Source organism: Enhydra lutris, unplaced genomic scaffold (genome assembly GCF_002288905.1).
Source record: "Enhydra lutris kenyoni isolate GAN:26980312 unplaced genomic scaffold, ASM228890v2 scaffoldscaffold102, whole genome shotgun sequence".
In the NCBI taxonomy this organism is placed as follows: Eukaryota; Metazoa; Chordata; class Mammalia; order Carnivora; family Mustelidae; genus Enhydra; species Enhydra lutris.
The window spans coordinates 898,525-923,279 of record NW_019154186.1 but is presented as its reverse complement, the minus strand read 5'-3'; the positions used below and the strand labels follow the sequence as shown (position 1 = coordinate 923,279).

Below are 24,755 nucleotides of genomic sequence, written 5' to 3'. Positions count from 1 at the left end.
AAACAATTTACAATAATAAATAGGCATTCTTCAATTCTTCATGAAAATTGTGGACTTATACAATTATTTACAAAAAGGCATAATTAGGTGGACAATATGTGTACAAACCCCCTCTCGCAAAAATGTTCTCATTGCAATGGGAAAATCATATGATGCCAACTGATTTTCTAATTTCAGTTTTGTATTCTCTGTGGTCATCATCTGCACTGATTTCACCATATGCATTCTTCTTTTGTGTCAATGTAATACAAAAATATGACAACCAAATCATCACTCCCAAGGAAGGAATGTGCTCTATTCTAATGAAAATGCTTATATTATACAAAAATACACCAAAGAGAAATGAAAAGAAACTCTTCAAATCTTCAGATGGGTGCCAGGAAGATGGCAGAGTAGGACACTAAACATCCTATGTTTACAACTAGATATCATTCATATACAAGTTAATAAACAGAAAGCAATCCAAAGACTAGCAGAACAGACTCCACAACTAAATGTAGAGAGGAAGCCACATCAGAGAGATTTGGAAGGTCAGAAATGGTGGTCAGGAGCTGCTTGTAGGAAGGAGGGAACTGCCATCCCTGAGAGGAAAAAGCATGAGAGAACCCACACAGGAAAAACAAATATCTAGCGTTGAAAACCAGAGGGGCTGAATTCTGTGAGTTTTTATAACCAGTGGGACTTGGAGGCTGGAGCTTTAAAACTCAGTGGAATCAGCATTGGGTGAGCCATGAGGGCTTCTTAGCCAGGTCTCCACCATTAAAGAAACAACAGCTCAAAGAGAGATAACAAAAGAACAGCTTGCACAATGGGAGGGAGATCTGTTTATACAGATTTCAAAGTATGTTGGGGGACTTCTCTGGGAACAAAAGAGCTGGCAGTCATCATTTTTATCCCCCAACCCCCAGCATAATCACAAAGCCACCTGCAAAGGCACCACAGCAGACACTTGCTACCCAAACTGCTGGCAGAGGGCCATGCCCACAAGTTCTCCCGAATTGTGGGATCAGCACAATTTTTGTTAATGCTGCACACCCCACCCAGCAGCTGCACACAAATGTGGCTTTCCTCAACCACCGCACTCCATGCCTAGCTAACATGCACACAGACACCACACGGCACGACCACCCACCAGGTGTAGACACTGGGCTCAGCCACTGTGCACAAAAGTCTATAGGCCCCTGGCCTACTGTGCAATATGCACGCACCTGCTGTGCTTTAGGGAATCATCTAGGACTAACAGCTCATTGTGCATTTTCCAAATACTGGCACCCCAACCCGGAGCCCTTCTACTGTCATGCCCTAACAGAGCCATCCTGCCTGGATCTCACTAACATTGCAGAGAGCAAACATAACTCATAACAGGCAAAGTCAGTCCAGACATCTAGACTGAAAGGAAAAGTGACTCAGACACAATAGCATGACATAAGCAACACACATGGAAAGCTCTCATAAAGTGACAGGTTCTAGTGAACAGGGAATACTGTAATTCAGGGCACTACAGGACCTCTTCTTCATAAAGCCACTATTTTCAAGAGCAGAAGACATAGATAACTTCCCTAAACCAAAGAAACACACACAAAGAAGTAGACACAATGAGGAGACAGAGGAATATTTCCCAAATGAAAGAACATAACAAAATCACAGCAGGAGATTTAACAAAGAGAAATAAGTAATATACCTTATGCAGAATTTAAAGTAATCATCATAAAGATACTCACTGGAACACTGAAGGAATAAGAGAACCCTAGGATCTTCTAGGCCTATGGACACAACTAGATAACTATCAAACTATCCTAAATGCTCCCCAGAAATCAATCTGAAGACTCACAGAACAAACTCCACAACAAAAGGGAGAGAAGAGGTCACATTGAAGAGCTTAGGTAGTGCAGAGACATGGTTTAGGGCAGAAATGGATCATGGGTGCTGCAGAGGGGAGGAAGCCATAGTCACTGAGAAGGGTAAGAGAGAGAGAGAGTGAGAGAGGGGAGCACACAGGGGAACACAAAAAGGGTATGTGTCCTCAAAGCAACTGGCTTGGAAAATGAATAAGGATGAATTTTGTGAATTCCTGCAACCATCAGGGCTTAAAGTCTAGTATTGTAAAGGTCAGCAGGCTTGACTGAGATACACCTGGAGGGCACTGCCCTCTTCCTAGAGAGAAAGCAGGAAAACAACTCAGAAGCAGACAGTGTGGAAACAGCAATTTGAAGAACAACTGGGGCACATAGGCAGGAGATTATTCACTCTTCTTGAAGCATGTTCCTGAGAGGTACCATTTATGGAGATGCCTCTCCAGGAACAAAGCAGGTGACTGGCACAATTTAAGTCTCTTACCCCTAAGCATAAGTACAGAGCCACCTGCAGGAAGCAGACCAACACTAACACTGGCTGCCTACTTGTTTAGACCAAGCCCTACCTTCCTGAGCTCAAGCTGGACTACCTTTCTTCATGTTCTTCTTTTTTTTTTTTTAATTTATTTGACTGACAGAAACCACAAGTAGGCAGAGAGGCAGGCAGAGAGGAGGAGGAGGCAGCCTCTCCACCAAGCAGAGAGCCCGATGTGGGGCTCGATCCCAGGACCCGGAGATCATGACCTGAGCCAAAAGCAGAGGCCCCAACCCACTGAGCCACCCAGGCGCCCCTAGACTACCTTCCGAAGTCAAGCTTGCCTCAGTCCTAGCCCAGGGGATCCTTCCCCAAGAAGACAAGCAAAAACTCTTGTCCACACCACCTCAGCCAACCAGAGAGTTCTGAGGACCTTAGTTTCTGGTGGAAGAGGTGGTAAGTCTCATTAACAAGCAGACCAGAACTCACCTATTTAAAACATACCACATTAATGCAAGGGATCAGAAAGTGTTGACAGCAAGCAATGAGGATCTCTGCAGACAACTTGTCTGAAGGAAAGAGCAGCCAAAAACACAACAGCACAGGGCATGCAACACACACTGGAGGCACTCCTTGAAGTGCCAAGTCCTGGGCACTACAGGAACTCATCTTCCAAAGGTCATTACTTTCCAGAGAAGCAGACATAACTGACTTTTCTAACACAGAGAAGAAAGCAGAGACAGAGGAAATTATCCCAAATGAAAACAAAATAAGGTCATGGCCAAAGTTCTAGGTGAAACAGATATTAGTTACAAGCAAGATGGAGAATTTAAAGCAATAATCGGAAGGTTACTAACTGGCCTTGAGAGAATAGTATAAGAAATGAATTAGACCCTTACCACAGAGATTAAAAAGCTTAAAAAGTACTAATCAGAAATAAAAAATGCAATAAATAAGATTAAAAACAAGCTTGATGCAATTAACAGGATACTAGAAGAAGCAGAGGTAAAAATTCATCACATAAAATAAAATAATGGGAAATAATGAAACTGAACAAAAGAGAGAAGAATTATGCAACATGAGAATACACTTAAGGAAATCAGTAACTATATTACATGTGATAACGTTTGTACTGTAGGAGTCTAAAATGAAGAAGACAGAGAAAATGGGGTAGAAAATGTATTTGAAGAAAAAATAGCTGAAAAATTCCCCAATCTGGGGAACAAAACGTCATACAGATACAAGAGGAATAAAGAACTCCCATCAAAATCAACGAAATCAGGCCAACACCACGACATATTGTAATTAAATTTACAAAATACAGTGATAAACAACAACAACAAAAAATTAAAAGAGGAAAAGAAAAGAAGTCGTTAACTTACAAGGGAAAACCCATATGGCTACCTGGAGATGTCTCAACAGAAACTTGAAAAGATAGAAGAGAAATGCATAATATAGCCAAAGTGCTGAAAGAGAAAAATATGTAGCCAAGAATACTCTATCCAGCAACACTATCATTCATAAAAGAAGGTGAGGTAAAAAGTTTCCCAGACAAAAACTAAAGGAGTTCATGACCCCAGAAAAGCCCTGCCAGACATATTAATGGGAACTCTTTGAGTGGAAAGGAGAGGCCAAAATTGACAAAGACAAGAAAGGATCAGAGAAAATCTCCAGAAATGAGAAAACAAGTAACAAAATGACACTAAATAACTATCTAACAATAATTATTTTGAATGCAAATGAGCTAAGTGATCCAGCCAAAAGGCATAAGGTGTCAGAATGGATTAAAAAAACCAAGACTCATCCAAGTTCTGCTGACAAGATATTCATATCAGACCTAAAGACACCTGTAAATAGAAAGTGAGGAGATGAAGAAGTTTTTATCACACAAATGAATGTCAAAAGAAAGCCAGAGTAGCAATACGTACATGGGACAAACTAGACTTTAAAATGAAGACTGTAACAAGAGATAAAGAAGGGGACTATTGGGACGCCTGGGTGGCTCAGTTGGTTAAGCAGCTGCCTTCGGCTCAGGTCATGATCCCAGCATCCTGGGATCGAGTCCCACATCGGGCTCCTTGCTCATCAGGGAGCCTGCTTCTCCCTCTGCCTCTGCCTGCCATTCTTTCTGCCTGTGCTCGCTCTCTCTCCCTCTCTCTCTCTCTGACAGATAAATAAATAAAATCTAAAAAAAAATCTTAAAAAAAAAAAAAAGAAGGGCACTATTGGGGCTCTTGGGTGGCTCAGTCATTAAGCATCTGCTTCCGGCTCAGGTCATGATCCCAAGATCCTGGGATCAAGCCCTGCATCAGGCTCCCTACACATCAGGAAACCTGCTTCTCTCTTTCCCACTCCCCCTGCTTATATTCCCTCTCTCACTGTTTCTCTGTCAAATAAATAAATAAAACCTTAAAAAAGAAGGACATATATTATAACAAAGGGGACAATCAAGCAAGAAGATCTAACAATTGTAAATATTTATCTCCCCAATATAGAAGCACACAAATATACAAAACAATAACAGACATTAGGGAACTAATTGAGGATAACACAATAATAGTAGGAGAGCTTAATACCCCAGTTTCATCAATTGACACATCATCTAAACAAAAACTCAAAAAGGAAACAATGGCTTTAAATGACACACAGGATCAGATGGACTTAGTAGTCCAAACATTAGGGAGCTAACTGAAGATAACACAAAAACAGTAGGAGAGGTTAACGCCCCAGTAACATCAATTGACACATCATCTAAACAAAATAATCAAAAAGAAAACAATGGTTTTGAATGACACACTGGATCAGATGGACTTAATAGATAAATTCAGTACAGTCCAGCTTAAAAACCACAGAATACACATTCTTTTCAAGTGTACATGGGACATTTTCCAGAATAGATGAAATGTGAGGTCACAAATTAGGCCTCAACAAATACAAAAAGACTGAGTACACACCAAAAAACTTTTCTAATCACAGCATGATGAAACTATAAGTCAACCACAAGAAAAAAATTAGAAAGATCACAAATACATAAATGTTAAACAACATACTACTCAACAATGAGTGGATCAACCAGAAAATCAAAGAAGAAGTTAAAAAATACATGGACACAAATGAAAATAAATATACAATGATCCAAAATCTATGGGATACAGCAAAAGTGGTTCTATGATGGAAATATAGAGCAATAAAGGGCTACCTCAAGAAGCAAGAGAAATCTCAAATAAACATTCTTATGGTGTATCTGAAGGACTACAAAAAGAAACATGAAACCAGTGAAAGGAAGGAAGTTCAGAGCAGAAATAAATGATATAGAGGCTAAAAAACTAATAGAACAGACCCATGAAATCAGGAGCTGGTTTTGTGAAAAAGAATTAATAAAATTGATAAACCTCTAGCTAGAATTATCAAAAAGAAAAGATAAAGGACCCAAATAAATAAATTCACAAATGAGAGGGGAGAAATAAAAACCAACACCACAGAAACACAATTATAAGGAAACACTATGAAAAACCATATGTCAACAAATTGAACACATGGAATAAATGGATAAATTCCTAGAAACATATAAACTACCAAAGATGAAATAGGAATAAATAGGAAATTTGAACAGATAACCAGCAAAGAAATTGAGTCAATAACCAAAAACTCCCAAAATGCAAAAGCCAAAGGCCAGATAGCTTCAAAGGAGAATTCTACTAATAATTTAAAGAAGATTAATACCTATTCTTCTCAAAATGTTCCAAAAAATAGAAATGGAAGTAAAACTTCCAAACTCAGTCTGTGATGTCAGCATTACCCTGATACCAAAGCCAGAAAAAGACTACATCAAAAAAGAGAATTACAGGCTAATATCCCTGATGTGCATGGATGCAAATATTCTCAATAAAGTATTAGCAAAGTGAAGGCAACAGTACATTAAAAGAATCACTCACCATAATCAAGTGTGATGTATTCCTGGGCTCCAAGTGTAGTTCAGTATTTGCAAATCAGTGTCATACATCACATTAATAAAAGAAAGGATAAGAAAGTTATGGTCCTTTCAATAGATGCAGAAAAAGCATTTGACAATGTACAACATCCATTCATGATAAAAACTGTCATACAAAATAGGGTTAGAGGAAACATACCTCAATATCATAAAGGCCATCTATGAAAAACTCACAGCTAACATCATTCTCAATGGGGAAAAATCTAAAAGTTTCACCTCCAGGGTCAGGAAAAAGACAGGAATGTTCACTCCCACCACTGTTGTTCAACATAGTACTGGAAGTCCTAGCCACAACAATCAGACAATAAAAAGAAATAAAAGCCACCCAAATCTCTAAGGAAAAAGTAAAACCTTCACTATTAGCAGATCACATGATATTTTATATAGAAAGCACAAAAGACACCACAAGAAACTTTAAGAAATGATGAATGAATTCAGTAAACTCATAGGATATAAAATCAATGTGCAGAAATATGTTGGCGTTCTATACACTAATAATGAAAATGCGGAAAGAAAATTAAGGAATCAATCCCATTACAGTTGCACCAAAAACAATAAGATACCTAGGAATAGGAATAAACCTAACTAAAAAGATGAAAGAACTGTACTCTAACAACTGTAAAACACTAATGAGAGAAATTGAAAATGAAGCAAAGAAATGGGAAGACATCCCATGCTCATAAATTGGAAGAAGAAATATTGGTAAAATATTTATACTACCCAAAGCAATCTACACATTTAAAGCAAACCCTACTAAAATACCACCTGCATTTTTCATAGAGCTAGAACAAACCATCCTAAAATTTATATGGAACTATAAAATATCCTGAATCAGCCAAAGCAGGTTGAAAAAAAAAAAGAAAAGAGAAGTTGGACACATTGCAATCAGAACTTCAAGTTATATTAAAAAGCTGTAATGATAAAAACAATATGGTACTGGCACAAAAATAGACACATTTCAGTGGAAGAGAATACAAAACTCAGAATTAAACCTATAACTATATAGTATAGTATAGTTAAAGAACAAAGCAAGAAAGTATATCCAATTAGAAAAAGAGAGTCTCTTCAAAAAATGGTGTTGTGAAAATAGGACAGCAATATGCAAAAGAATGAAACTGGACCACTTTGTTACATGATACATAAAAAATAAATTCAAAATGGATGGAAGACCTAAATGTGAGACCTAAAACTATAAAAATCCAAGAGAAGAACACTGGCTGTAACCGCTTTTACCTAGGCCATCGTAACTTCTTCCTAGATATGTCTCTAGAGACAAGGGAAACAAAAGCAAAAATAAACTATTGGGATTTCATCAAAATAACAAGATTCTGCACAGTTGAGAGAAAAAAAAATCAAACTCTAAAGTAACCTGTAAATGGGAGAAGATATTTGGAAATGGCATATCTGATAAAGGGTTATTATCCAAAATATAAAAAGAACTTATAAAACTCAACACCTAAAAAATGAATAATTCAATTAAAAATGTGCAGAAGATATGAATAGATAATTTTCAAATGAAGATACCCAGATGACCAACTGACACATGAAAAGACACTCAACTTCATTCATCATCAAGGAAATAGAACTATAGTGAGACATCAGCTCACACTTGTCAGAATGGCTTAAATCAACAACACAAGAAACAAGAGGTGCCAGCAAGGATGGGGAGAAATGGAAACCCTCTTGCACTGTTAATGGGAATGCAAACTGTTGCAGTCACTTTGTAAAAGAGTATGCAACTTCCTTAAAAAGTTAAAAATACAACTACCCTATGGCCCAACAATTGCACTACCACATATCTACCTAAAGGTTAAAAAACACTGATTCAAAGAGACATATGCACATTAATGTTTATAGCATCATTATCAACAATAGTCAAATTATAGAAAGAGCCCAAATGTGCACCCATGATGAATTGATAAAGAGTAAGTGGCATATCTATATCTATATCTAATCTATATCTATATATCTATATAATACACATATATAGAATATTACATATGTATTATATATATATAATATGTATATAGAATATTACTCAGCCACATAGAAAAAAATAATGAATCTTGCCATTTGCAATGACATGAATAGGGTTAAAGTATTATGCTAAGTGATAAAAGTTGATCAGAGAAAGACAAAAACCATATGAAAATACCATATGATTTCACACATATGTGGAATTTAAGTAACAAAACAAACAAGCAAAAGGGAAAAATAAAGAGAGAGAGGCAATCCAAGAAACAGACTCTTAAGTATAGAAAGCAAAGTGATGGTTACCAAAAGGGAGGTGGGCAGAGAGATAGGTTAAATAGGTGATGGAGACTAAGGGGTGCACTTGTTGTGATGAGCAGTGAGTGTTTTATGGAAGGGTTAATCACTGTATTGTAAGCCTAAAATTAATATTTCGTTGTATGTTAACTAACTGGAATTTAAATTATAACATAAGAAAACATGGAAAAATAAAGATACTCACTGGACTTCAGTAAAGGGTGGAGGACATCAGTGAGACCCTTGACAAAGAGATAAAAAATAACATATCAGAGATGAAGAACTCAATAAATGAAATCAAAAATATAATAGACAGAATAAATAATATGTGACAGAAAGCAGAGGAACATATCAGTGGTCTGGAAGATAGAGTAATTGAAAATAATGAAGCTGAGCATGTGAGAGACAAACAAATACTGCATATTGAGAATAAACTTTGAGAATTGGTTCTTCCATCAAGCATAGCAATATTTGTATTATAGGGATCCCAGAAGGAGGGGAGAGAAAGATGGGCAGAAAATGTATTTGAAGAAACAATACATGAAAGTTTCCTAAATCTTGGGAGGGAAATAGATCCAGATTCAGGAGGCACAGAGATCATTTTAAAGATTGTAAGAGAAAGAAGAGCGTTACATACAAAAGAAACCCCATAATGATTTCAGCTATTTCAGCAGAAGCTTTGAAGGCCAGAAGTGAGTGGCATGATGTATTTGAAGTGCTGAAAGGAAAAATATGCAGCCAAGAATACTCTATTCAACAAGGATATCATTCAGAATAGGAGATATAGTTTCCTAGATAAACATACTTAAAATAATCCATGACCAATAAAACAGCCCTACAATAAATGTTATGGGGGGCTCTATGAGTGGAAAAAAGAGAAAGTAAGTAAGAGTAAGAAAAATTAGAAGCACAAAGTAAAAGGATGTAAAAGATGATACCAAATATCTGAATCATGAAGGGGAAAAGAGTAAAGAGTGAGTTCAAAAATAAGCCACCATCTAGTTAATATAGACTGCTATATGCAGAAGATGTTATATGTAAGCTGAATGGTAACCACAAATCAAAAAACAGTAATACTTCTTTTGCAACTACTGCCAGGTGATGGGACTCTCTCAGGACAACTGTCACAAGCATCACACTACTTGGGACAAAAGAAAGCCCTACCACAAAAAGTAAAATTATAAGCAAGGATACCCCACTGTCAACACTAAGATTGGTCCCTGCCACATTCATACAGTCCACATTTGGGGAGTCAACAAGAAGAGCCATGCTTTGAGGCTGGATGTGGGGAACTTTGTCTGGGGCTCTGACTGCTGTACTTGTGAAACAAGGATTATTGATTTGTCTACAGTGCATCCAACAAGGAATTAGTCCACACATAAGACCCTGGTGAAGAACTGTATCATGCTCATTGACACTGTGAGTACAGCGGTATCAGTTCTGCTATGCACCACACCTGGGCCACAAGAAGGGGACCAAGCTGATGCCCAAGGAGGAAAAAATTAAAAAAAAAAACTCAAAAAGAAATATAATTAAATGGGGAAAATGCCAAAATTAGCAGTTTTCTAGAGGAGAAGTTCCAGGATGGCAAGGTTCTTGCATGCATCACTTCAAAAACAGGCCATTGTGGCCAGGTAGATAGCTATGTGCTAGATGAGAAGGAGGTAGACTCCCATCTGAGGCGGGGGGGGGAAGCTCATAAAGGCAAATAAATCTTCCTACCTCTTATCTTTGATCATGTAATAAAGGTGTTCATTGTTTTAAGCAAAAGCAGTAATAGATATGCAAAAAAAAAATAAAAAGTAAGAAACCAAAATATATCATTAAAAAACTCCCGCAAACCATGAAAGAGAGACAGAAAAGAAAGGAACACAGAAAAACTACAAAAACAACAACAAATAAAGTAACAAAATGTCAATAAGCACATATCCATCAATAACTATTTTGGGGGCACCTAGGTGGCTCAGTCAGTTAAGTGACCAACTCATGATTTCAGATCAGGCCATGACTCAGGGTTGTGAGATCAAGCTCCATGTTGGTCTCTGTGCTCAGTATCCTCAGTATGGAGTCTGCTAATCCCTCTCCATTTGCTGCTTTCCCCACTCTCTCTCTCTCTCTCTCTCTCTCTCTTTCTCTCTCTCTCCCAAATAAATAAATATAATCTTTTAAAATTACTTTGAATGTAAATGGACTAAAAGCTTAAAAAAGAAATATGGTGACAGAATGGATAAAAAATAAGACTCATCTATATTCTGCTTACAAGATACTCATTTTAGACAAAACTAAAAATACCTGCAGATTAAAAGTGAGGGGATGGAGAAATATTTATCATGTAAATGGATGTCAAAAGAAAGCCACAGTGGCAATACTTATATCACACAAAATAGTCTTTAAAACAAAGTCTGTAACAAAGACAAAGACAATATTTATTAATATAGGAGAAAATCCAGTAAGAAGATATAACAATTTTAAATATTTATGCACCCAAAATACGAGTGCTGAAATACATAAAACAGTTAATAACAAACATAAAGGAACTAATTAATACTAATACAATGGTAATAGGGGCTTTGACACCCTACTTGCATTGGTGAACAGAACATCTAAACAGAAAATAAACAAGGAAATAGTGGTTTCGAATGACACATTGGACCAGATGGATTTAACAGATATATGCAGATCATTCCATCCTAAAACAGCAGAATACACATTCTTTACAAATGCACATAGAACATTTTCCAGAATATATCACATACTAGGTGACAAATCAAGTCTCAATGAGTACAAAAAGACTGAAATCATACCATGCATAGTTTTGACTACAACACTATGAAACTTGAAGTCAACCACAAGAAAAAATTGGGGAATATCACAAACACATGGAGGTTAAGCAACATGCTACTAAACAATGAATCGATCAAACATGAAATCAAAGAAGAAATTTTAAAAATACATGGGAACAAATGAAAATGAAAACATAACATTCCAATATCTTTGGGATGCACCAAACATGGTCCTAAGTGGGAAGTATATAGCAGCACAGGCCTATCTTAAGAAGCAAGAAAAATCTCAAATAAAACAATTTGACATCACACCAAAAAGGAACTAGGAAAAACAAATGAAGCCTAAAGCCAGTAGGAGAATGGAAATAATAAAGATTAGAACAGAAATAAATAACATAGAATGCAAAAAACAGACAGCAACAACAACAAAGAGAGAACAGATTAATGAAACCAGGAGCTGGTTCTTTGAAATGATGCACAAAATGGATAAATCTTTAGCCAAACTCATCAAAAAGAAAAAAAGAGAAAGGAGCCAATAAACAAAATCACAAATGAGAGAGGAGAAATAACAACCAACACTAGAGAAATACAAAAAGTATAAGAGAATATTATGCAAAACTTTATGCCAACAAATTGGACAAACAAGAAGAAATGGATAAATTCCCGGTTACATACAAATTATCAAAACTGAAAAAGGAAAAAAAAAGAAATTCTGAACAGACCAATAACCAGAAAAGAAATTGAGTTAGTAATCAAAAACTCTCCACAAACAAAATTTTAGAACCAAATGGTTTCACAAGCAAATTATACCAAACATTTAAATAAGAGTTAGGGTTAGGGTTAGAGAGACTATGGACTCTGAAAAACAATCTGAGGGTTTTGAAGGGGCAGGGGGTGGGAAGTTGGGGGAACCAGGTGGTGGGTATTGGAGAGGGCACAGATTGCATGGAGCACTGGGTGTGGTGCAAAAACAATGAATACTGTTACGCTGAAAATAAATTAAAAATTAAAAAAAAATAAATCAGAGTTAATACTTATTTCTCTCAAACTATTCTGAAAAATAAAAAAGAAAAGAAAATTTCTGAATTCATTCTATGAAATAAGTATCACCCTGATACCAAAACAAGATAAAGTCACCACAAAAAAAAAAAAAAAAAAAAAAAAAAAAATACAGGCCAGTATCCCTGATGAATATAGATGCAAAAATCCTCAACAAAATATTAGCAAACCAAAACCAGGAACACATTTAAAAAACCATTCACCATTCCAGTTGAATCATCTCATTCAAGTGGGATTTATTCTAAATATGCAAAGGTGGTGCAATATTCACAAAACATTCAACATGATACATTACATCAATAAGAAAAAGGATACAAACCATATGATCATCTATATAGATGTAGAAAAACCATTTGATAAAGTACAACAACCATTTAGGATAAAAACCTCAACAAAGTAGATTTAGAGGTAACATACCTCAATATAATAAAGGCCATATAATGAAAACCCACAGTAAACATCATACTAAATGCTGAAAAACTGTGAGCTTTCCCCCTAAGGTAGGAACAAGTCAAGAGTGTCCACTCGCATCATTTTTATTCGACATAATTCCAGAAGTCCTAACTGCAACAATCAGACAACAAAAAGAAACAAAAAGTATCCAAATTGGTAAGGAAAAAGTAAAACTTTCACTATTTGCAAATGCCATGATACTATATATAGAAAACCCTAAAGAAAACCCTAAATACTCCAACAAAAAGCTACTAGAACTGATAAATGAATTCAGAAAAGTTGCAAGATACAAAATTAATGTGAAGAATTCTGTTACATTTCTATATGCCAATAATGAGGTACTGGAAGCAGAAATTAAGAAAACAATAAGATACTTAGGAATAAACCTAACCAAAGAGGTCAAAGACCTGTACTCTGAAGTCTATAAATAATCATGAAAGAAATTGAAGATGACTCAAAGAAAAGGATAGACATTCCATGCTCATGGATTGGTGAAACAAATATTGTTAAAATATTTATACTACCCAAAGCAACTGACACATTTAATGCAGTCTCCATCAAAATTCCACTGGTATTTTTCACATAGCTAGAACAAACAATCCTAAAATTTATATGGAACCACAAAAGAACCTGAAGATCCAAAGCACCTTTGATAAGGAAAAGCAAAGCAGGAGACATCACAATTCCATACTTCACATTGTATTACAAAGCTGTAGTAATCAAAACAGTATGGTATAGACATAAAAATAGACATATAGATCCATGGAACAGGACAGAAAACCCAGGAAAAAACCCTCAATTATATGGTTAATTAGTCTTTGACAAAGCAGGAAAAAAATATCCAATGGGAAAAAGACAGTCTCTTCAACAAATGGTGTGGGAAAACTGGACAGCTACATACAAAAGAATGAAACTAGACTACTTTCTTTCTCCATAAACAAAAACAAATTTAAAATAGATTAAAGACCTAAATGTGAGACCTGAAACCATAGAAATCCTAGAAAAAAGCAGAGGCAGTAAGTTTTCTGACATTGGCCATAGCAACATTTTTCTATATATGTCTCTTGAGGCAAATAAATAAATAAAAGCAAAAGCAAACTATCGGGATTACATCAAAATAAAAAGCTTCTGTACAGTAAAAGAAACAATCAACAAAACTAAAAAGCAACCAATGGAACTGGAGAAGATATTTGCAAATGACACATCCAATGAAGGGTTAGTAGCCAAAATATATAAAGAGCTTATAAAACTCCCAACCAAAAAAAATAAATAATTTAATTTTAAAATGGGCAGAAGACATGAACGGACATTTCTCCAAAGAAGACACCTAAATGGTCAATAGGCAAATAAAAAGTTGCTCAATATCTCTCATCATCAGAAAAATACAAATCAAAACTACAACGACATATCACCTCACACCTGTCAAAATGGCTAACATCAACAATATAAGAAACAACAAATGGTGGTGAAGATGTAGAGAAAGAGGAAATCTTGTGCACTCTTGGTTAGAATGCAAACTGGTGTATCCACTGTGGAAAACTGTATAGAGGTTCTTCAAAAATTAAAAATAGAAATACCTATGATTTAGTAATCACACTACCATGCATTTACACAAAAAATATGAAAAGACTAATTCACAGTTATACATGCACCCTTATGTTTATAGCAGCATTATTTATAATAGTCAAATTATGGAAGTAGTCCGTGTGTCCATCAACTGAAGAATGGATAAAGAAGATTTGGTATATATACATATTTTTTTAAAGATTTGTTTTAGAGAGAAAGATTAGGGGAGGAGCAGAGGGCAATGGAGAGAGAATATCATGCAGACTCCCCATTGAGCATGGAGCCCAACATGGGGCTCAATCTCATGAAACTGAGATCATGACCCGAGCAGAAATCAAGAGTTGGGGGCTTAACCAACCCAGCCACCTAGGCACCTATACATAATTTAATATTATTCAGCCATAAAAAAGAATCAAATCTTGCCATTTGCAAAGACATGGATAGATCTAGACAGTATAATGTTAAGTGGAGTTAAGTCAGAGAAAGACAAATATCATATGATTTCACTTATATATAGAATTTAAGAAACAAACAAACAAAAATGAACAAAGGGGGAAAAGAGAGAGTCAAACCAAGAAACAGACTCTTAAGTGTAGAGAAGAAGCTAGTGGTTAAGAGAGGAGAGGTGGGGGTGTGGGTAAAAATAGGTGATGGGGATTAAGGAATATACTTGTAATGATGAGCACTGATTGTGTATGAAATTGTTAAAACTCTGTATTGTATACCTGAAACTAAAATAAGTCTGTATTTTAACTACAATGGAATTTAAAAGAAAATAAAACTGTTCCATTTAGAGTGAGCTACTGGTACTGTCTTTATATATTTCTAATCTGTTATATTTTTTCCTTCTCTTTTATTCTCTTTTTATATTTGCTTTTATACCAGTATTTTATTCAATTAAATGGAAAATCAACAATGTTTTTCTCTATGTGAATAAACAGGAACTCTTCATTGACAATTCCAAGATGATAGCCTCCTATAATTTCTATAATTTCCACGGAAAGTTTTTGGTCAAGGTTCTGCCCATTCTTCACAAACTTATTATCATTTTTCTAAGAAATTTTTGATTCTGTTGTTTTTCCATAGATGATTGAGGAAACATATCCAGTGAATAAGAGACCAAGGCTTTGAAAGGGTGTATGTCAAAAGTAAATTAGACCTCTGATGACTCAAACTCCAAGGAAAATCAAATGGAATATTTCTTCTATGAATTTGTAATTGCATACAGGAAAGCAAAAAATAAGATAAACATTTTTCTGTTTGTTTTTCACTTTCATGGAAACTCCATCCTTATATGCTTTTAGATGGTCACATTTTGCTGACATTTACAAACGTTTCATGTTGATCTTACATGGGTCACATCAATCACCTATACAGTTTCAATGACACTTTGTTAAATAAACTGTCATGAAAGATTTATAGAGAATTTGATAAAAGTAAAGAAGTTGTAATTTAACTTTTAAAGATGCATTGCCCCTTTTCTGAGATGTGATATCATGTCTAAAACACCATTAAGCTTTTTCTAGCAAAAAAAATTAAAATTAAAAAACAACCCTGTTCTCTCACAATTTTATTTGCATAATCTTCTTCTTCCAAACACTGGAGGTGGGAGTAGGAAGGAAAACCTTACTTCCAATTTAATACTCCTCAGATGTAATGGTTGTGCATTGATCCCATGCTAAGAAACACTATGTGTAAGTTAAGAGTATTTGGAATTTATTCACTAAAGAACAATTAAGTAAATGAGTCTTTAATCCATCCATGCAAACAAGTGCTTCCCTCAAACCCTTGAGTCATTGTATTCTGAATTAAGACATATATGGATGACAAAGGTGGCACAATTCATTCCTCACATATTATTAAGTTATCCCAGTGGAGGAGGGTTACTAAAAAGCTATGCCAAAATTCATAGATTTTTAAAATAAGAATAATTACAATTCAAGACCATTTAATTCAATTTTAAGCTAGCAGCTACATTAAACATTTGGTTAGATTTTTTGTTGTTGTTCATTTGCTTTTTTCACAAAATGAAAAATCAGTGTTGATTTGAAGTAGATTTGTAAGGAGTCACTAAAACTCTAGCAATTTGTGCAAGGAAAGAAATAATAATGTTATACTGCAATTATGTTTGCAATTATATATCTCATTGTGATGAGAGAATAGGTAATAAAAATTTTGTTAACATCATGGATCACTTTTTTTTTTTTTTTTGCTTTACATGTGAATTTGTTGAAAAGTGCTAATTTGGAATATGATTCCATATTGAGGCACTGTTCCAATCTCCCTGGTAAGTTTCCTTGTTTAATGTTCTACTTACTGACAGATATTGGTTATTTCCCTTGTTATCAGTTCTCAGGAAAAATTTAAAACTTTTTAGATTATTGAGTTTTGTTGTCTGTAAAAGAAAATTATATTCTGGTAATGAATAATTAATAATTTTATAATTTTAGACCCTTATGTTTAAAGGAGCAACTTATATATGCTAAAACGCCCAAATATAACTGCTTACTACAGTATCTAGCATGTGTTAAGTACATGCTATTTATTCAACATTAAGGTATTTATTGGTTATGTTTCTAAAGGTGAGATTTGACCTGTAATATAATCAAATATGTGCTTTAAAAAATAAGCTCTACTATAACAGAATTCAACTTTACAAATGGTTAGATTACACAAACCATTCTTTATGAAAGAAAGCCCAGAGCAAACTTACATTTTAAACATAGCATTCATAATTCATTGATACACAAAGAGTTTGAAATTTAGTAAGTTTATAGCAATAAAATAATATTCCTATGAAGAGTTAACATGTAGGTTCCTTTCCTATTTGAAAGCTAATGTTCTCCTTTGATAATATTTATTAAATTGCTGTTACACTTATTAATATCAAAATATCTTTCTTGAGTTTCTTTCTTTAAGAAACCACAGCGAACCCTCTCATCTTTTATTCCAATAGCAGGCTGAGAGTTTCAGTTTTTTATTCTTTTATTTTTAAATAACAAATTCTTCATTTGTTATGAAATAAAAAAAGAAGTTTCTGAGTTATCAAGATTTTAAGGGGAACAAACTTGATTCTCAAATTAAGACTTAACTAGCAATTCAATTGTAGAAACACATTTTGAGAATCACTGGAAAATCTTATACTAGTTAAACAGTAAGTAATGAGGAAATCAATAATATAATACAAAGGCAGTTTCTTATTATGGGCCTATAAAAAATTCAATATCATGTTAATGGTATTTTCACTTTATCAAAGAGAATTTGAGTAAAGAAATTTACCTTTAGGAATAGAAATGCTAAACACTCTACTTGACAACACCAGGTCTGCACATTTACTACCACATCAGAGCTGTTTTCATTACAAAACTATTGCCATTCTAATCATTAGTTTTGGTAAACTGAAATTTAGGGGCCTCTCATTCAGTAAGGGAAACTAAACATTATCTCAGAAAGCTGAGATGACAAAGAATGAACTAGGACATTTAATTATCTTTAATATTTACAAGTTAAGTTTGTTAAGTTAAAGGTCAGAAAAATATATTTGCATTCTACATTACTTTGTCACACAAATGTAGAGGTTAGTAAAATACATTTGAATCCTCATGAATTCAAATGAGCAAACATATAAAGCCTACAGCATGGTGCCCGGTACATAGTGGGTGTTCAAACAAATTTTTTAAATAACTGAAAGAACTTTCTCAGAAAGCATTTTAAAGTAAGTTAAAGTTCTTGCAAAACTAAAATTAATCCTTATTTTTTTTTAAAGATTTTATTTATTTATTTGACAGAGAGAGAGTTCAGAAGCAGGCAGAGAAGTGGGCAGCGAGGGGGAAGCAGGCTCCCTGTTGAGCAGAGAGCCTGATGTGGGGCTCAATCCCAGACCCTGAGATCATGTCCTGAGCCAAAGACAGAGGCTTAACTCACTGAGCCACCCAGGTGCCCCCTTAAAAATTTTTTTGTGTGGCATCTAGATGCCTTATAGTAATCTTTAATAGCTTAATACAACTTCTACAAATATTTCTTCTGATCTACAACATAAGCTTCATATAAAAACCAGTTTTACATGGGTAAACTAATTATAAAAGAATTAAAGAACAAAATAGCACGTTATTTTCATATTTGAGGTGAAAAAATATTTTTGGAATGCTTTCCTGATTTGAAGCCAATCACTTATGATTAAAAACATCCCTCTTAAGGAAGGCACTTGTTGTGATGAACATTGGGTGTTGTATATAAGTGGTAAATCACTAAATTCTATACCTGAAATTCATGTTCCACTGTATGTTAACTAACTGGAATTTAAATAAAAACTTGAAAAATGAAAAATAAAAAATAAAAACATACTTCTTGTTTCATTTAAAATATTTCTATTGTTAAAATATCAATACTACCCAAAGTAATCTACAGATTTAATACCATCTCTATCAAAATGACAACAGCATTTTTCTAAGAACTAGAACATATAATCCTAAAATTTGTATGGAACCAAAAAAGACCCCAAAGAACCAAAGCAATTTTGAAAAAGAAAAATAAAGCTGAAAGTATCACAATCCCAGATTTCAAGATATACTAAAAAGCTGTACTAATCAAAACTGTATGGTGCTAGCACAAAAATAGACACACAGATCAATAGAACAGAATAGAGAACCCAAAAATAAACCCACAATTATATAGTCAATTCATCTTAGACAAAGGAGACTAGAATATGCAATGGGAAAAAGCCTCTTCAACAAATGATGTTGGGAGAACTGGATGGCTACATGCAAAAGAATGAAGCTGGGCCACTTTCTTTCACTGTATACAAAAATAAACTCAAAATGGATTAAGGACCTAAATGGGAGACTTGAAACTATAAAAATCCTAGAAGAGAGCTCAGGTAGTAATTTCTCTGACATCAGCTGTAGCAACATCTTTCTAGATATGACACCTTAGACAAGGAAACAAAAGCAAAGATAAACTATTGAGACTACATTAAAAAAAAACCATTCTACACAGCAAAAGAAACAATAAAAATACTAAAAGACAACCCACTAAATGGGAGAAAATATTTGCAAATTGTGTATCTGATAAAGAGTTAATATCCAAAAATATATAAAGAACTTAACATAAATCAACTCCAGAAAAAAAAAACCCAAATAAGACAATTTAAAAAAATAGTCAGAAGATATGAATTGACATTTTTCCAATGAAGACAGCCAGGAAGCTAACAGATACATAAAAAGATGCTCAACATCATGCATCATCAGGGAAATGGAAATCAAAACTACAATGAGATATGACCCTCTACCTGTCAGAATGGCTAAAATCAAAAAAACAAGAAACAACTGTTGACAAGAATGTGGAGAAAAAGGAATCCTCTTGCAATGTTGGTGGGAGTGCAAACTGCTGCAGCTACTGTGGAAAACAGTTTAGAAGTTCATCAAAAAAATTAAAAATATAATTACCATATGAACCAGTATTTCCACTACTGGGCTTTTATGAAAAGAATATGAGAACACTAATTTGAATAGATATATGCACCCTTATGTCTATTGCAGTATTATTTATTTACAATAGCCTACTTATGGAAGCATCCCCAGGGTCCACTGATGGATGGATAAATAAAATCTATTATATATAGACAATGGAATATTACTCAGCTACAAAAATGAATGAAATCTTTCCATTTTTGACAACATGAATGGAATGGACGTAGAAGTTAAAATACTAAATGAAGAGTTGAGAGGTAAGATGGCAGAGGAGTAGCAGACTGAAATGACATCAGATCCCAGGAATTCAGCTAGAAAGGTATCAAATCATTCCGAACACCTACAAACTCAACAGGAGATAAAAGAGAAGAACAGAAATTCTAGGAATTCTAGAATTCTAGAAAATCAGCCACTTTCTGAAAGGCAGGACATGCAGAGAAGTGAATCGGCAGTGACAGGAAGATAGAACACGGTGGGGGGGGGGGGGGTAGCTCCTGGCCAGTGGCAGAGCAGTGGAGCACAAAATCAGAACTTTTAGAAGTCTGCTTCACTGAAGGACTTGGCTCCAGAGGTTAAGCAGGGGTGGAGCCCTTGTGGGACCAGGTGGTCTCAGGCCCATGGGGTCACAGAAAGATTGGGGGTGTCTGAGTGTGGCAGAGCTGCCAGATATCAGAGCGGGGAAGCCAAATACAGAGACAGAGCCGATGAGTGAGATTTCAGATTGGGGTTACCTTAAACTGTGATCCAAGGCATAGTATGGCTACTGTTCTTCTAGCAGGGACCCCATAAGTGGCAGATCCAGGGAAACTCACCTTCCTCCTCCAGGAGGAGCAGTGTGGCAGGAATCTGCTGGGATTAGAGACTGCAAACAGGGCCGTGCACCAGAGAGAAATACTTGGTCACAGGCCAGATGAGCTTGGAGTGCGGCTGGACTGGGACACAGAGTGATTGACTGCTTATCTCTGAGGACACACTGAAAAGAGGGGCCCTGAGTTCTTGGCTCCTCCAGGCTGGAGATTGGGAGGCCACCATCTTCAATCCCATCCTCCAGAGCTGTACAGAAAGTATTCAGGGAACAAAAACTCCGAGAGTGAGCCTGAGCAGATTATTTAGCCCTTCCCTGGCAAGGGCAGTGCAATTCCACCTCGGGCAAAGACATTTGAGAATCACTGCAATAGGCCCCTTGCCCAGAAGATCAGCCAGAACATCCAGCCAAGACCAAGCTCACAGATCAAGAACAGTGGAACTCCAGAACTAGGGGAAAGCAATGCATAGAATTCATGGCTTTTCCCCATGATCCTTTAGTCCTGCAAAGCTAATTTTTAAATTTTTTTTCTTATTCTATTTTTTAATTTTTCCTCTTTCCACTTTTAATGTTTTTTTAACTAGTTTATCTTAACAATATCTTTCTAAAAAAAATCTTTTCAAACCTTCATTGTTATAGTCATATTTTATCCCTTCATCGTATTTAACCCATTTTTTTGTATGCATATGGGTTTTTTTTTCCTAAAAAATTTTGGGATACAATTTCTTCTAATAGATCAAAATATACCCTAATCTAGCACATGGCAGTGTTCTACTCTCCATCCTGAGCATATTCTCTCTTCTTTTTTTCTGTTTTTTTTTCCAAACAACCTATCATCAATTCCTTTTTTAGGATTTTTTTTAAATTTTTTTTAAATTTTCATCTTTACAGTCATATTTCATCCCTTCATCATATTTATACACACACACACACACGTGTGTGTGTGTGTGTGTGTGTGTGTGTGTGTGTGTATAAAGTTTTTCCTTCTTTAAAATTTGGGGAGGTAGTTTCTTCTAAGTGACCAAACTATAACCAAAATGAAGTGTGTGGCTCTGTTCTATTCACCAGTCTAATAATATATCTATATATCTATATAGATTTATATAGATATATAATTTTTAAATTTCTTTTTTCCCCCTATCTTCTCCCACTGGTATTGGATCTCTTTTGATTTGGTTAGCATACATTTTCTGGGGTCTTTGCCACTCTTTTAGTATTTTATTCTTGCTTTCAGATATTCTTATTTGGATAAAATGACAAGGAAGAAAATTCCACACAAAAAATTTTAAAAATAGCACAAGAGGCAGTACTAATGGCTAGGGACCTAATCAATATGGACATTGGTAATATGTAAGAACTAGAGTTCAGAATGATGATTCTCAAGGTGTTAGCTGGGCTAGAAAAGGCATGGATGATATTAGAGAAATGCTTTCTGGAGAAATTAAATCCCTTTCTCAAGAAATAAGAGAAATGGAATCTAACCAAGTTGAAATAAAAAAGGCTATTAATGAGGTGCAATAAATAATGGAGGCTCTTACAGCTAGGATAAATGAAGCAGAAGAGAGAATTAGTGATATAGAAGACCAAATGATGGGGAATGAAGAAGCTGAGGAAAAGAGAGACAAACAACTACTGGAACACGAGGGTAGAGTTCGAGAGATAAGTGATGCCATAAGACAAAACAATATTATAATAATTGGGATTCCAGAAGACTAGGAAAGAGAGAGGGGCAGAAGGTACATTGGAGTGAATTAGAGTAGAGAATTTCCCTAATATGGCAAAGGGAACAAGCATCAAAATCCAGGAGGCACAGAGAACCCCCCCAAAATCAATAAAAATACATCCACAACCTGTCATCTAATACTAAAATTTACAAGTCTTAGTGACAAAGGGAAAATCCTGAAAGCAGCTCGGGACAAATAGTCTGTAACATACAATAGTAGAAATATTAGATTGGCAGCAGACTTATCCACAGAGACCTGGCAAGCCAGAAAGAACTGGCATGGTATATTCAGAGCACTAAATGAGAAAAATGTGCAGCCAAGAATACTATATCCAGCTAGGCTATCATTGAAAATAGAAGGAGAGATAAAAATCTTCCAGGTCAAACAAAAATTAAAAGAATTTGCAAACACCAAACCAACCCTACAGGAAACATTGAAAGGGGTCCTCTAAGCAAAGAGAGAGCCTAGAAGTAGTAGATCAGAAATAAACAGAGACAATATACAGTAATAGTCACCTTACAGGCAATACAATGGCACTAAATTCATTTGTTTCAATAATTACCCTGAAGGTAAATGGGTTAAATGCCTCAATCAAAAGACACAGGGTATCAGAGTGGATAAAAAAACAAAACCCACCAATATACTGTCTGCAATAAACTCATTTTAGATCTAAAGACACCTCTAAATTTAAAGTGAGGGGGTGGAAAACCATTTACCATGTTAAGGGACATCAAAAGAAAGCTGGGGTGGCAATCCTTATATCAGATCAATTAGATTTTAAGCCAAAGACTATAATAAGAGATGAGGAAGGACACTATATCATACTCAAATGGTCTGTCCAACAATTTTAAGTATCTATGGCCCTGACATGGGAGCAGCCAACTATATAAACCAATTAATAACAAAGTCAAAGAAACAAATTGACAATAATACAATAATAGCAGGGGACTTTAACATCCCCTCACTGAAATGGACAGATCATCCAAGCAAAAATAAAGAAGGAAATAAAGGCCTTAAATGACACACTGGACAAGATGGACATTACAGATATACTCAGAACATTCCATCCCAAAGCAATAGAATACACATTCTTCTCCAGTGCACAGGGAACGTTCTGCAGAGTAGATCACATCCTGGGTCACAAATCAGGTCTCAATTGGTACCCAAAGATTGGGATCATTTCTTGCATAGTTTTAGACCACAATGCTCTGAAGCTAGAACTCAATCACAAGAGTAAAGTTGGAAAGAACTCCAATACATGGAGGCTAAAGAGCATCCTACTAAAGAATGAATGGGTCAATTCGGAAATTAAAGAAGAATTGAAAAAATTCATGGAAACAAATAAAAATGAAAACACAACTGTTCAAAATCTGTGGGACACAGCAAAGGAGGTCCTGAGAGGAAAGTATATAGCAATGCAAGCCTTTCTCAAGAAACAAGAAAGGTCTCAAGTACACAGCCTAACCCTACACATAAAGGACCTCAACAAAGAACAACAAAGAAAGCCCAAACCCAGCAGAAGATAAATAATGAAGATCAGAACAGAAATCAATGAAATAGAAAACAAAAGAACAAATCAACAAAACTAGGAGAAGGTTCTTTGAAAGAATTAATAATATTGATAAACCACTGGCTAGACTTATCAAAAAGAGAAGAGAAAAGACCCAAATAAATAAAATCATGAATGATAGAGGAGAGATTACAGCCAATACCAAAGAAATAAAAACAATTATAAGAACATATTATGAGCAACTATATGCCAGCAAATTTGACAATCTGGAAGAAACGAGTGCATTCCTAGAGACATGTAAACTACCAAAACCTGAACAGATCCATAACCAGTAAGGAGATTGAAGCAGTCATTAAAAAAATCTCCCAAAAAACAAGAGCTCAGGGCCATATGGCTTCCCAGGGAAATTCTACCAAACATTTAAAGAATTAATAACTATTCTCCTGAAACTGTTCCAAAAAATAGGAATGAAAGGAAAGTTCCAAACTCATTTTATGAGGCCAGCATTACCTTGATCCCAAAACCAAAGACCACATCAAAAAAGAGAATTACAGATCAATATCCTTATGAACATAGATTCGAAAATTCTCACCAAAAAACTAGCCAATAGGGGGCGCCTGGGTGGCTCAGTGGTAAAAGCCTCTGCCTTCGGCTCAGGTCATGATCCCAGGGTCCTGGGATCGAGCCCCACATTGGGCTCTCTGCTTAGTGGGGAGCCTGCTTCCTCCTCTCTCTCTCTCTGCCTGCCTCTCTGCCTACTTGTGATCTCTGTCAAATAAGTAAGTAAAATCTTTAAAAAA

At 35.4% G+C, this 24,755-nt stretch overlaps 1 protein-coding gene and 1 pseudogene across 1 annotated transcript in view; one reads left to right on the top strand and one right to left on the bottom strand.

Annotated features, from left to right (window-relative positions):
- LOC111139361 (dachshund family transcription factor 2) overlaps positions 1-24,755 on the bottom strand; it is a gene marked incomplete at its 3' end in the record, with an annotated part of 862,916 nt that overhangs the window by 525,201 nt on the left and 312,960 nt on the right. The window lies entirely within an intron of this gene.
- LOC111139358 lies at positions 9,689-10,299 on the top strand (annotated as a pseudogene).